The sequence below is a fragment of the Cupressus sempervirens genome, chromosome 7, assembly GCF_028749045.1.
Source record: "Cupressus sempervirens isolate cs-2001-9-10 chromosome 7, ASM2874904v1, whole genome shotgun sequence".
Taxonomy (NCBI): domain Eukaryota; kingdom Viridiplantae; phylum Streptophyta; class Pinopsida; order Cupressales; family Cupressaceae; genus Cupressus; species Cupressus sempervirens.
The window spans coordinates 414422433-414437052 of NC_143124.1; the positions used below are offsets into that span (position 1 = coordinate 414422433).

General features: G+C 34.5%; 1 pseudogene; it reads left to right on the top strand.

The window, feature by feature from the left end:
- Positions 1 to 13578: 13578 nt before the first annotated feature.
- Positions 13579 to 14188, top strand: LOC149547296 (cytosolic isocitrate dehydrogenase [NADP] pseudogene; annotated as a pseudogene).
- The last annotated feature ends 432 nt before the right edge of the window (positions 14189 to 14620 follow it).

A 14620-nucleotide genomic window follows, 5' to 3' on the forward strand; every position in this document is an offset into this window, starting at 1 on the left:
CAGCAATTCAAAACTTCTCGCAGCTGCTGCAGTCCATTTGAACTCTTTTCTATCCCCTCTTATTGTTTCAGTTAGGGGTGCACATATGCCACTGAAATTCTTAATAAAATTCCTGTAAAAACTAACCAGACCATGAAATGATCTTACCTCAGTAGTAGACCTTGGAGTAGGCCATTCCAAGATGGCTTTTACCTTCTCCGGATCCATTTTGAGACCTTCAGGTGATATAAAAAATCCCAAATAGACTAACTCCCTTTTTGCAAAGACACACTTCTTTAGATTAATTAATAGTTTCTCTTCCTTTAGCCTTTCAAGGACACTACGAATATGCAGTAAATGTTCTTCCAAAGTCTTGCTGAAAATTAAAATATCATCCAAATAGACAATAACAAATTTTCCCAAGAACTTCTTAAGTACCTCATTCATGAGCCGCATGAAGGTGCTTGGGGCGTTCGTCAATCCAAAGGGCATGACTAACCACTCATAAAGACCCTCCTTGGTCTTAAAGGCTATTTTGCACTCATCTCCTTCTCGAATCCATATCTGATGATAGCCACTCTTCAGATCTATCTTTGTGAAGTACTGAGCTCCACTCAAGCAGTCCATAAGATCATCCATCCTTGGTAAAGGAAATCGGTACTTGATGGTTATCCTATTTATAGCTCGAGAATCTGTACACATCCTCCACTCTCCATCCTTCTTTGGTGCAAGTACTACAGGTACTGCACATAAACTCAGGCTCTCTCGAATCAAGCCCTTCCTCAACAGCTCCTGAACCTATCTATTTAGCTCCTCTGTTTCAGTAGAAGTCATCCTGTGAGCAGCCTTGTTAGGAAAACTAGCTCCTGGAATCAGATCTATCTGATGACTGATTTGCCTTACTGGTGGCAATCCATCTGGAACATTATCAGAGATAATATCTCCAAATTCCCCTAGTAAATCTGAAACTTCAAATGGTATTTTACTACTACCTTCTTTATCTTTCCTAGGAATCAAAGCATAGCACATACGCTGATGTTTCATGCCATCTAAAAACTTTCTTCCATCAACAAGACAAATCCTAGCACTACTACATACCTTTTCACCTTCCTTTTTCATGGGCTTCAATTTGTGGCGAACTCCATCCTTTGTCAGAGAGTATGTGTTTGCATGTCCATCATGTATTGCATGTCTATCAAACTGCCATGGTCTACCCAACAATAGATGGCAAACATCCATCGAAATAACATCATAGAGAACTTCATCATGGTAACTCCCAATTTTGAATTTTACTAAACATTTTTCACTTACCAGGACCTTATGATCATCTTTTACCCAAGAAATTCGATAGGGTTGGGGATGTTTCTCCCTCTTGAGCTTTAGCTTAGAGATCGTCTCTTCTGATACCAGGTTATCAGTGCTACCACCATCAATGATCACGTCACAACATTTATCCTCACACTTGCATCTGGTAGGAAATAAACTCCTTCGTTGTCCTGGTTCATTCTCACCACTTAGTAGGACTCTTTCATTTACCAAGGTCTCTCCTCTTTCTGCATCCTCTGAATGTGATGATTGTGCATCCTCATCCACATGAGCAACCCTAGCTTGGCCCTCAGCTCTCCTATCTATCCTTCCTTGTCGTTGAGGACATTCAAAGGCATGATGACCTTCTTCATTGCAATGGAAACAGGTACCATGGAAGCCTCCTCTTCCTTGTCCATGTCCTCTACCTCTTCCTCTTTGATTTCCAAAGTCTTGATCATGGGAGCGGTTGAAACCCTCATTCCTCTGGTTTCTGCTAGTACCCACATCTTCATTTTTCTTTTGGGTTTCATTGCAGCCTCCAGATGATCTTCCTTCAAACCTTTTACTCAACTTCTCTTCAACTCGTAGGGCAAACTGGTATGCCTCTTCAACGCTGGTCATTTTTACCAGACTTAATTCCTCCTGGATGCTAGGTCGTAACCCACTGATATAACGAGCAACCTTCTCCTTATTTGCTTCTGCATGCCGCACTCTAATCAAGAGTTGGTAAAACTCCTCTGTATATTCTTGGACTGATCTTCCTGCTTGCTTTAACCCGTGCATCTTCTTAAACAGATCAAGCTCGTAGTCCACAGGAATGAACTACTTCTTCAATTTGTCCACCATGTGATCCCATCTTGTGACCTTCTCCTTTCCTCTTCTAATTCTTTCTAGTTGAACCTCTTGCCACCAGATTTTGGCATGGCCTTTCAGTTTGGCCTTTGCAAACTTAACCCTATCTGGGTCCCTTATATCCTCATACTCAAAGTATTATTCCAGTTCATTGATCCAATCGATCAACTCATCTGGTTTCAAATTTCTTGAAAATATACCCACTTCAATTGTAGGTCTTTTCCCAAATTTAGTAATGGCCCTAAAAAGCCTTTCCTCTACAGGATTCAGAACTTCCCTGTCAACTTCCTCTTCTGGTCCCATTACTTCCTCTTCATTGTCATCCTCACTATTGTCACCTACGGCAACATTTGCTCCTCTACAAAGCTCCTCTTGCAATGCTTGTACCTGCCTCTGGAGGGCTCTAACCTCCTTAGGATCAATAGCTCTAGCCCTTCTGCCATGCTCTCTTCATGGAGGCATCTTCTAACTCGAACCCACAACCACACAGTCCTGGTGCAAACTGCCTCATAGTCGGCGCTCTGTCTACACACTCAGGAAAACCCGCTCTGATACCACTTGATGGGGACACAACCCAAGAACAGAATGGAACCAACAGAAAGGGAAAATTATATTAACTAAGAAAATAAGCTAGTACAAATAGTACAGAGAAAATAAACTTCAAAACATGCCCTAAGGGCTTACAATAGCATAAATCTGGAGAATATTTCTCCTTTTAGCACCTCCTCTCAAACTCCACTCCGAACTGCCTTTTACAATGCCAAAAATCTCCTTAAATAGACCCTGAAGGGTTAAGGACTAAGAGTACATTCTAGAAAGTTCTAGTAGGCATCCACTGATGAAATAGAAGGTTTTGGAAGCTGCGTTAGAAGTCGGTGCAAATCTAGAAGAATCCAGAAATGGTAACCGAACTTCTGGGAGGCATAACTTTTGAGCCGTAGCTCCAATTGACGAACCGTTTACATTTTTGGAAAGTTCTTGAAGCGCTCTATAGCCCTATGGATGAGCTTCACTCCTCCCCCATTTTTTGACCCTTTTTGAGGTCATTTAATGCCCCAAACCTGACTTTGAAGCATTCTTAGGAGGTCTCCAAAACTCAAAAAATAGCAATAACTTTCAAACCGTGGGGCATATTGACCTGATTCTTTTTCTGGAATGCTCTAAATCATGATTACATTCATCTAGCCAATTCACACCTTCTAGTTTACCGAAATGATGGCCCAAATATATGCTCCTATTTTTTTGGAATTTTCAAACACACTGATAGTTGAACTGTGAGAGTTGGAACCTTTATTTGAGCCAAATGGGTATCCAAAAATGTAAAGACATGAAATAGAAACTAAGTCTAAGTACTTTTTTTTTTTGGGTGACACATGATTGCCCTTATACCTCTGGATGCTCCTGCATCACAAATGGATCGTTGACAGTGGATGTTTACATCAAATGACTGGAGATAAAAGTAAGTTCATTACCCTAGATTACTGCAATGGAAATTGTGTTAGATTTGATAATGATGTGTACCATATCTAATAAAAGGTAAAGGATCAATCAGACTGATAGAAAAGATCATGTGTGACAATGCTTACTATGTAGAAGGACTTAATTATAACTTGTTGAGTGTGTCACAACTAAATAGTTCAGGTTCCAAAGTAAAATTTGAGAATTTGAAAGAAAAGATCTATGACACTGATGGAGAACTAATTGGAAATGGATGTTAGACTAAATGTAATTTATTTTATCTTGACATGAACAATGTTACTTTTCTTTGTTGTAGAACTTGATGAGGTGTGGCTATGGCACAAGAGGTTATGTCATATTAACTTTGCTAACTTAGTTAGTATCAATAATATGAAAAGAGTTGGAGGTTTTCCAAAACTAATGAAACCTGATAATGTGATTTGCAAACAATGTCAGTAAAGTAGGATGACAAAATCTAGTTTTAAAACTAAGACTCACTCCTCTAAAGAAATTCTAGAATTAGTTCATACTAATTTGTGTCGACCAATTGATGTGTAAAGCTACATAGGTGACAAATATATTATCCTATTTGTTGATGATTATTCTAGGATGATGACAATTATGTTTTTGAAATAAAAATCTTATTCTTTTCAAATGTTTGAGCAATACTTGGCAAGATTTGAAAGGAGTCTACAAAAAGCTTGAAATGTTTGAGATCTGACAAGGGTGGAGAATTTACATCAAAAGAGTTTGAGATATTTTGTAATGATAGAGGAATCGAAAGACAAACTTCTACACCTGGGACACCTCCACAAAATGGGATTGTTGAAAGGAGGAGCAAATCTATAATGAACTATGCTGGAACAATGATGATGGAGAAGAATGTTTCTTTGAAATACTAGAGAGGAGTTGTAAGTACAATTGTCTATATCTTGAACCAAGTACAAGTAAAGAAATGTACACATTCAATACCTTTTGAACTATGGTATGGATACTCACCCAATGTAAAATATTTTAAGGTATTTAAAAAAAAGTGTTACATTCTTAAGGACAACAAGAATGGTGAATTTGATACTAAAAGTGAAGAAGGTATATTCCTAGGCTATTCTATAAGAAGTAAAGCTTATAAGTGTTTAAATACTAACACTAACAAAGTTGTGGAAAGTGCAAATGTAAATTTTGATGAATACATAGATGTACATAAAGTTAAACCTATGAAAGAACCTAAAGAGTAAAAATCTTTTGTATACTATTATGAAGCTATGTCTGTTGATGAAGGTGTTTTGAACCAAGTTGTAAATCAACAACAACAAGTATCAATAACTGTCGAGTCACATACAATGGATGTCAAGTTGCATTTAGGAACCAAGTTGCGAGCAAAATTCAAGGTACATTCTTATTTTGATATCAATGTACATGAAAGGAATGTCAATTTACCTAATAGAGAAGTACACAATAATTTTGAAGTTGACAGAACCATTGAAGAAGGAAGAGCAAAATCAAGATTGTCAAAGTATGTCAGAAGACATCACCCTATTGAACAAATTATTGGAGATAAAGAAGTTGGACCAGTGATAAGGAATAGTTTGAGAGGTATATATGTTTGTTGAGCATGCATGAGCCTAAGTCAGTGAAAGATGCATTACAGTAAAAGTACAAAGCTATGTCACCTTTTAGGCTAACTTATTAGAATGATTGAAATTGAGTATTTCCATTCAAAAAACATTTCTTCTCAAATATATGATCTAGATATATTCATTCTAGCTAAGCTATATATGGTCTCACACATTTCCAATTGGAAATGTCAGTTAAATGCATGTTTTATTCTAGTTTTTATCCAATTACTAAAGAAATAAAATTGTTTCAGAAAATTGGTGGTTCAATAACTCTTACTATTTTTTATGATATCATTTTAGTAAAACATAAACACCATTTTATAGAGCTCAAAGTCAAGAATATTTTCATATAGATTTTATAGTGTTTTAATTAGATACAATATATTGTAATTAAAAAATTTTACAAGCACATACTTTAACACTCGAAGAGTTGCCAATTTAGAGAAAAAAAAAAATATTAAATCATATCAAAAAATTAAATGTCATTCTTGATGAGAGAGTCCTCTTTTAGAATGTATAATTTTTTTTCTGGTTAGAATAGATTTGTTTTCAAAAATGTGGTGGAAGGTGAAAACTATCGATTTTAGGTGAGTTGAAATTTGAATCACTATAAAAGAGAAAAATAGGTCTAAAGTCAATTTTTTATTTTTGATTGTTCTATCTAGATGTGTTATCTATAACATAGTCTAAGTTCAAATGGAAATAAGTTTATTTCCATATAGTTTTGTGGTGGGAACTAAACGCCTAATTTTCAACATTTTTCAACAACTAAAAAATATTCTATAAAAATTAGGAAAATATATCATTTCTAATTCCAAATAATTATTAAAAATTATAATCTTAAACTTCAACCATTTCTACACATTTCATTAGTTTACTTCATTTTCAATTCTAAATAATAATACTAGTGTTAGGTCATTGAAGATGAATAATTATACTTATGTTAGCCTTCTCCTTTACAAAAGGGTGACATAGTTTTGTGCTTTTACCCATTAGAGAATGAAGAGTGGAGTAAAGCCATGAAAGAAGAGATTGATCAAATTGAGAAGAATAAAACACAGACTCTTGTACCTAGACCAGAAAATAAGAATGTTATTGGAACTAAGTGGGTGAATAGAAACAAGTTATATGAGAATGGTGAAGTTGCCAGGAATAAGGCAAGATTAATTTCCAAGGGGTATGCACAAGAAGAAGGAATTGACTATGGAGTGACATTTTCCCAAGATGCAAGATTGAAAGAAGTAAGAACTTTTTTTACTTACTCTACATACAAAGGTTTCAAAATTTACTAGATGGATGTGAAGTTAGCATTTTTGAATGGTATACTAGAAGAGGAGGTTTATATAGAACAACCTGAATGATTTGTTGATCCAAAAAAAAAGAACATGGTATGTACATTAAACAAAGTTTTATATGGTTTGAAGCAAGCCCCAAGAGCATGGTATCAAAGGTTTCACAATTATCTTGTGAAGATTATTTTTGAGAAGATGTATTTGAAGACAGAAGGAGGTAAAAATATTTTAATAGCTAAATTTTTTGTTAATGATATCATATTTGTAGTTCAAAATGCATTATTTAAGACATTTGCAAATGAAATGAAGAAAGAATTTGAGAGGTCTATGTTTGGAGAGATAAATTTCTTTGTTGATTCACAAGTATATCAAATGAAATATGGTATTTACATCACTCAGTCTAAGTATGTAAAGGAAATTTTGAAAGTTTTTACTATGGAGGATTCAAAACCAGTTAGCACTCCTAAGGTGATAGGACATAAAGTTTGAAAGATTGATGATTCTGCTGAAGTGAATCAAACATTGTACAAGTCTATGATTGACAAGTTGAAAAATTAATACATGGCTAACATTGCATTAGTTGTTGAGATCATTGGAAGGTTTTTTGCAAATTTGATGTCTATTAAGAGAATTATGAGATATCTGAAAGGAACAAAAGATTATGGTCTATACTACAAGAAAAATGATAAATTTGAGTTAAGAGCCTATACATGTGTTGATTTCCAAAAACATTGATGATAGAAAGAGTACAAGTGTTGGAGCATTTTTCTTAGGAAAGAGATTGGTCACTGGACCAATAAGAAACAAAATTGTATATCTCAATCTACTATTGAAGCTAAATATGTGGTTGTTATAGCAAAATGTACAAATGTGATATGAGTCAAACATCTCCTCAAAGGTATGAAGGAATAAATTAATAAACCTATGGTACTTTATTGTGATAATACAAGTGTTATAAACACATGAAAGAACCCTGTGATGCACACAAAGACAAAATACATTGCAATCAAGTATCATTACTTGAGAAGGTTGGTTCAAGACAAAGAAGTGAGAATGGAATATGTGAATACAAAGGAATGGATAGCTTATATATTCACAGAATATTTACCTAAGGATGCATATGAATATCTTAGAGGTAAACTAGGGGTGATACCTCTATCTAAAGTTACTTAATAAGCATGAGCAGTACTCTACATCAACTAAATTGAATGTCAAATTTTAAAATTTGGTGCAATGGATCTTACTTTAGGAGCTGCCTAAAGTAATGAAGGAGCTGAATCAAAAGATTTACAGTCACATGCAAGGTGACAAAGGGAGAATCTAAATTGATTATATATGTATGAAAAGATGACAAGTCTTTGGTATTGTTGTCAAAGAGGGAGATTTAAGAAAGAAAGAGTGAGATAATATAAGGTTAAGAGAGATACAGGAAAGATAGAGTATTTTCTAATAGGAGAAGATACATTGAAGGAGAATGACAAAGCTTACATTACCCTATATAGAGGAAGGACATATACTGATAGAGGGAGAAATTTCAAAGATATTATTTTCTTTTTGGTATTATTGTTGGTATTGGTTTTCCATCAATGCCAAAGAGGGAGATTGTTGAAAAGAGATTGTTTGAAGTGTAGAACTTATCATGGAACAATCATTATTTTGTCAATGATGTCAAACCTGCTACTTGTTGGTGAGACAATTTCTCTTTGGTATGAATGCTATCATTTGGTTGATTAATGAAGAGGATTTGAAAAGAGAAGATGACAAGAGAACCTAAAGAAAGGTTGAGTTATTTGATGTATAAAAGGAGTACTAAGACCAAGTAAGACACTAATACTATAGTGTATTATTTATCTACTTAAAGTCTATAATGAAAGATTAATCAAGCAAAGACTAGAAGAAGATCAAGTAAAGAGAAGTGTCTGCCAAATCTTGTAGAGAAAATAGTGCAAGCCAAGTAGAAAACAATGGAAGCTGAGTGAAAATCAATAAGTGTTGAGAAAAGAAGACAAACTATGGAAGCTAAGTAAAATTTAGTAAATGCTAAGTAAAGTTTAGTTGGTGTCGAACATCATTAAACTTTAGTGTTTGCCAAGTGAACTAGTGTTGGCTGAGTGAAAAAATACTGTAAGTCTCGAGTGATAGTAAAAAGTGTTAAATTAAAGATTTCACAAATCTGAGTTGACTAATTTGATTTCTTGAATTATGTGAAGCATGTGGAAGATAACTATGATGAGCTAGTGGCATAGAATTCAAGGTAAATCATTTTGAGGCCAATTCAGAGAAGATTGTAGAGGAAGTTTCTAGAGGAACAAAATGGAAAAGTTGGTAGATTCATTCAATCTTACCTAACCCTAAAATGGAATACTATGGTTAAGCAAAAAAAGATCTAAATACTCTATTTATAGAGATAGCCGACCAGAAGAAAGTGTTGTCATGTGCAAGAATGTAAGGAAGACAAGAAGTCTAGGGTGTTGCTTTATCTAGTGGTCAAATAGAAGATACTACAGTTGGAATACAAAGTAAGAAGGCTTAAGAGGATGAATGCTTGAAGAGTGAACAAGCTATTAGAGATGAAGAGTATGAATGCCAAGCATAATGAAGGACTGAACTAGAGATCTGTAATATACAAATGAGTTGTAAGTTTTTATTAGATCAAGTCCTTTTGTTACTTTCTAATAACTATGCTAATGTGGATAAATCCTTTGGATTAAGGTTGACTTAACAGTCATTTGTAAATCCTATAACTGAATGACATTCTAGTGGAATTTTCTAAATTTCTCTAACAAGACTCACTCCTAATGGGGTGATTGAAATCCTCTAACTAGGTCACATTTAATAGTGTCTAGTGTAACTTTTAACAGGGTTAGCCTTTCACAAAGCATCACTTCAAAAGAGTGAAATTGGGTAGCATGTTATTGGTCACTTTTCCCAAATTGGGTTCCCACATAAAACCCTTGTGTCAAATTGTTTGAATGTGTTTATGGTATTTCGTGTTTATATTTCTACAAAGTTATTTGGACCTAGGACAATAACCTACTAAGTTAAGGTATTGTATGATCTAATGGATGCATCCATGTTGTGGTTTTATGGATATGGATCTATTAAGAATTTAAAGGTTTTATTTGTACATTTGGACCTTCGGTAACTGATTCACCCCCTTCTCAGTTATTCTAAAGAATTCCAAAATTTTGTGTCAATAGTTTATATGTCCTTATACCTAACCTAGTACCTCATTATTACTAACTCTATCACTCTATCACTCTTTCCTATATAAGAAGACATATTGTACATTGATAATCACCTCAGAATCAATTATATCACTAATACATTAGGCAGTGTTTTGCGACGTCAATTTGCGACGTCAATGTGTATTTGGCATTTTTTTTGTCTTATGACCAGACGACAAAAAAAAAGGGCATGTTGCTCACATTGTTTGCGCCCAATGAATCAGATCTCCCAACAGAGCGGAAAAATACCTCTGAGCACAGCGAATCAGTGAATTTGCCCCCGATCGAGCACAGAGTGAAAGTTTTGAGGTTAGGTTTGTGGGACACTGCAATTATTTGGAGTAAATTTTGAATCCAAAGACTACATGAATTGTATGCAAGACGAAGGAAACAAACAAATATTCATTGGACTTCAGGTCTAAGGTAAAATATCTCATTCTCTAAGACATCCTCCTCTTGAAGATGAAGGAAAGAAACAAATCTTGATTGGACTCTAGGTTTGATGTGAAGAGGTAAAATATCTCTTTCTCTAAGACATCCTCCTCTTTGATCTCACCTTATTCGATTCATTATCTGGTCAATATAACATTTAAATAGAACAGATTTTGCGAAATCTTTCAATGGTACAAGGTGTTGTAGTGGACAGTTAGTTTGAGTATTATTTTTGGGGCTAGATGTGAATGGGAATATGATTTTTTGATTTTTTTATTTGGGTATTGTTTCTTGTATGTTGTCTGATTGATGGGCTGACATGGGTAAATTTTAATTTTAATGAGACTTTAAAGAGTGGTCAATATGAGCATTCATTTTTGTTTGTTTGATTTACATCAATGTCTAAAGTGAGCACCTCAAACGATCTGTAGATCTGTATATTGCTGGATTCTTTTGCTTCAACACACACACAAAAATCCATGAATAATAACAGTAGAAGTGGCTTGAAAACACTGATATTTTTGCTATAAAATAAAGGTAAAATAAAGAAATTAGATCATATTCAAGGGTCTAAATTTTTTGTTCTCTCAAAGAGAGAAGATCGTACTCCTCTAACTCTTCACCTTTCCAAGACACATCAAGAAAAATTCACTTACCTTAGACAACATACTTATAAAAATGTCAAAAGCTTCTAGGTTTTTTTATTCTCGCAAAGAGAGAAGAGTATAAACCCCTCAATCCTAACAGTAACATAAATAATTAATCCCTTGTTGCCTATAGGAATGCCTCTTTCCTAACTTGGTCTAGGTTTCTGATTATCCTAAGAAGGAAATAAGAATACTTCCCCCATGTCTCAAATTTGTTTCAAATAGCGAGGATTGGGGTTCAAGGATACATGTTAATAGAGGGAGTAGGGATCATGCTTCAGGGATACTTGATGTTGGAGAGAGTAGGGTTGAGGGGGCATGCAAAATGAAACAAAGGCATGACATTATGAGAAAGCACAGAATGCCATTGAAGGTTGTAATCACACTTTCATATAGAGGATTAGGGACAGTACATGTCATATTACATATCAATTCAATTTTGTAGGATGAACAAGATTCAATGAGGACTCTATTATCCTTAGAGACTGGTCAATCAACAACATTGAATGGAACAAATTGAAAGTCATCAGACTTGCCATAACAAACTCCACAACCTACGAAAGCCTGCACGTCTCAAATTTGTTTCTGAGTTCTTGGAGATAAATCTTTAGACTATTGATGGAGGCATGAACCTATAGATGATAATATGGAAAAAATAGTCTTTGTGGCTGCAAAATATCAAGCTACCTTCCAACTTCTTCAACCGTGAGTAGAAGAAGAATTATAAGAGGCTCTTGAAGAATTGGGAGGTTGGAGATAAGTTTAAATCAATTGTAGGTCTCTCTTTTGTTTACTTACTCTAGTTCACTTTAATACTAGATTTATAGTCTCTCCAAAGACACTCTATTAATTTTTTGGCTCCCCTTTGTTGGGAATATGAAGAGTATGAACTATACTAGTAGCTATAGCAATTATGACATGGTGATAATACTTTTAGCTTTAATATGTTAGATAAGAGTAGTAGAAAGAAGTTAATTCTCTTTATGATTGATAGCAACTCATGTAAGTTAGGTTTTACTACTTTTAGTATTATGTAGTTTTTTATTATTTTGTTTCTAGATGGCTAGTACATTTCAAGTTGTAACAACTTCTTGTTGTGCTCTGCCAATGTGAGTTCATGTGTTGGTACATGGTCCTTCCTCTTCCAACTTAACTAAAATAACTATAGTAAAACACTTGAATGGATAAATATAAGGAACACAACATTAGAAAAAGTTGCATCCAATTTATCTTAGTCTAATAATTAAATACTTGTAACAATTATAATAAATTATTTTTAATTTAACTCTTTTATTTGTTATTGCAGAGGACCCCCCTTTGCAACAGCATAGGAATTTGAGATCAAGAACAGAGAAAAGAACTGATGAGGGGGGAATTGATGATGACACTGATGCTCCTCTTAGAGCTTACATAGAAAAAAGAAATAGAAAGAAAAAAAAGAAATGATTGTCATCTACATACCTTAATTGATAATGACTGAATTTCATGTCTCAATGAATTTAATTATGTACTAATGAATGTTCATGAATTATGTGTTAATGCAAAATATTGATGAATGTTGCATGTTTATGAATCTAATGTGTTAATGAATGTTATCATGTGATATTGGTTGAATGTTAAATTTTATTAATGGTTGAAAGAATGAATGAATGTTAGATGTTAACGAGGAAATATAGAGTGATGTTAGGGGGAGGGGGGTGGGGCCAAATGAGCTTCCACCTTCACATAGTTGGCCCTGTTTAGTAGAGAATATTAAACTATTCTCGAAATAAAGTAAAGCTCAATAAGATGTAAGTGAAGCTCAAATTGGCACAAATAGGGAGTCTATATGATGTAAGGGGTCATTTGAAGTCCTAGGGTGTCCTAGGAAGAGTTATGGGTGGATGGTAGTGTTTACATGATGTAATAGGCTATTAAAGCCCCTAAATGATGTAAAATGCACTCAAAGTGCAAGATCCGTTATTTCTCGCTCCTTCCCCAATATCAAATCCTTTAATTTTGATCTCCCTGAAGTCATCTCGGAGGCTCCCAATTACATCGATACATGGATGCAAGAACACTGGCAACAACCTCATGTGTTAATAGGATATGGCATAAAGCTGCACAAGATGACAAGTTGTTTTGGCTCTTGGTGGATTTCGGAAACTATATTCTCTTTCCCTTTGGCCTATGCTTAATCCATCTACTTCTTCTTCTTCTTCTTCGCCATGTCCATTGCCTTCTCAAGCCTTGTCTCCCTTCTTATCAAAGCCTGGTCTAAATAAAAAGCATAGTGCAAAGACTCAATCTTGGGGTAAGGATGAGATTCATCTTTCTCTTTCTCTTTTCTCTATCCATTGCTATGAGAAAATGAGTAGTCCTCCTATGCAAAACGTGTCCTCTACCCAGTTTCAATCTTCCAAGCATCCCATATTTGAAGATGCAAGCAGGCCCAAATAGGTATAAATCCATCTAGCCCCACAATAGATATTGCTGGTATTTCAGTTTTGTGTGTATTAAATTTTTGTGAAGACCAAAGTTTGTATCTTTTCATTCCAAATTTGATCATGGACTTGTAAGTAAACATCAGAACCAAACAGACCTTATAGTTTTCATGTTAGATGTAAATATATAGCTAGTTTGATGCCCATACATCTTACACTGCCTGGTCAGAAGGAGCGCTCGTGTGCAGCCTTGAAACCCTTCTAGGTGGCTGATAAGAAGGTAAAATTTCTAGATTTGATTTGTTTAGAGTGTTCCGTGATTGGTCATAGGTATTGATGCATCAATGGCAATAGCTTATGAGAAGAAATTAGGTATTGATGCACATAAAATTATTTCTGTGCAGTCTATTCGTGCATTTGTTGATGCATCAATGGCAACAGCTTATGAGAAGAAATGGCCACTTTACCTGAGTACTAAAAACTCAATTTTAAAAAAATATGATGGAAGGTATGTTTTCAAATCAATACAAGGATTGATGATCTTATTTTTACCTTTTTCTCTAACACACCTTACTTCCCATGTTATCATTCTTTATGATTCTCTAGCTTAAGGATCCTCATATTCTCAGAGATTCTTCTTATATGTGACTTAAATTGGTAGGTTTAAAGATATCTTCCAAGAGGTATATGAGGCTAGTTGGAAAGCTAAATATGATGCAACAGGAATCTGGTTGGTTTTGTTTCTTGGCACAATAATATGAAGATTGCAATGTTGATTATCTTGATTCTGTCGGGCACACAATAACTTCTTTCAATGATTGATTCATGAACAGGTATGAGCATAGGCTTATTGATGACATGGTAGCCTATGATTTGAAGAGTTATGGTGCCTATGTTTGGGCATGCAAAAATTATGATGGTGATGTGCAGAGTGATTTCCTTGAACAAGGTTAGTGGTGCAAAATACTATTTTTCATTGAATCTGGCTTTGAACTGATCATTATATCTAATCTTACATATATCTATTGTTTTTGTAAGGAAACATGAATTGAGATTTTTTTGGGGAAGATATTGGCTGGCTCCACAATCATGATTAATCAGGTATAATCAATGATTTTGCAAATTATTGCTTCTCTAGTTTAAATCTGTCACTTCTTTTACAGAGGTAATATAACAATTTATCAATTATATTGCTTATTCAACAATTACAGTACTAACAGATTTGAAAACACCAAGCAATAACAGTATATACATTAACTCTTTTGAACATATAGTTGAATATTCTATGGAAGGCTTGTACTACCATGTTTCATTGCAAGGTTATGCATATTTTTGTTCTCAATAAGATATCACAAATAGACTTGAGACTTGATACATATTCCAAAT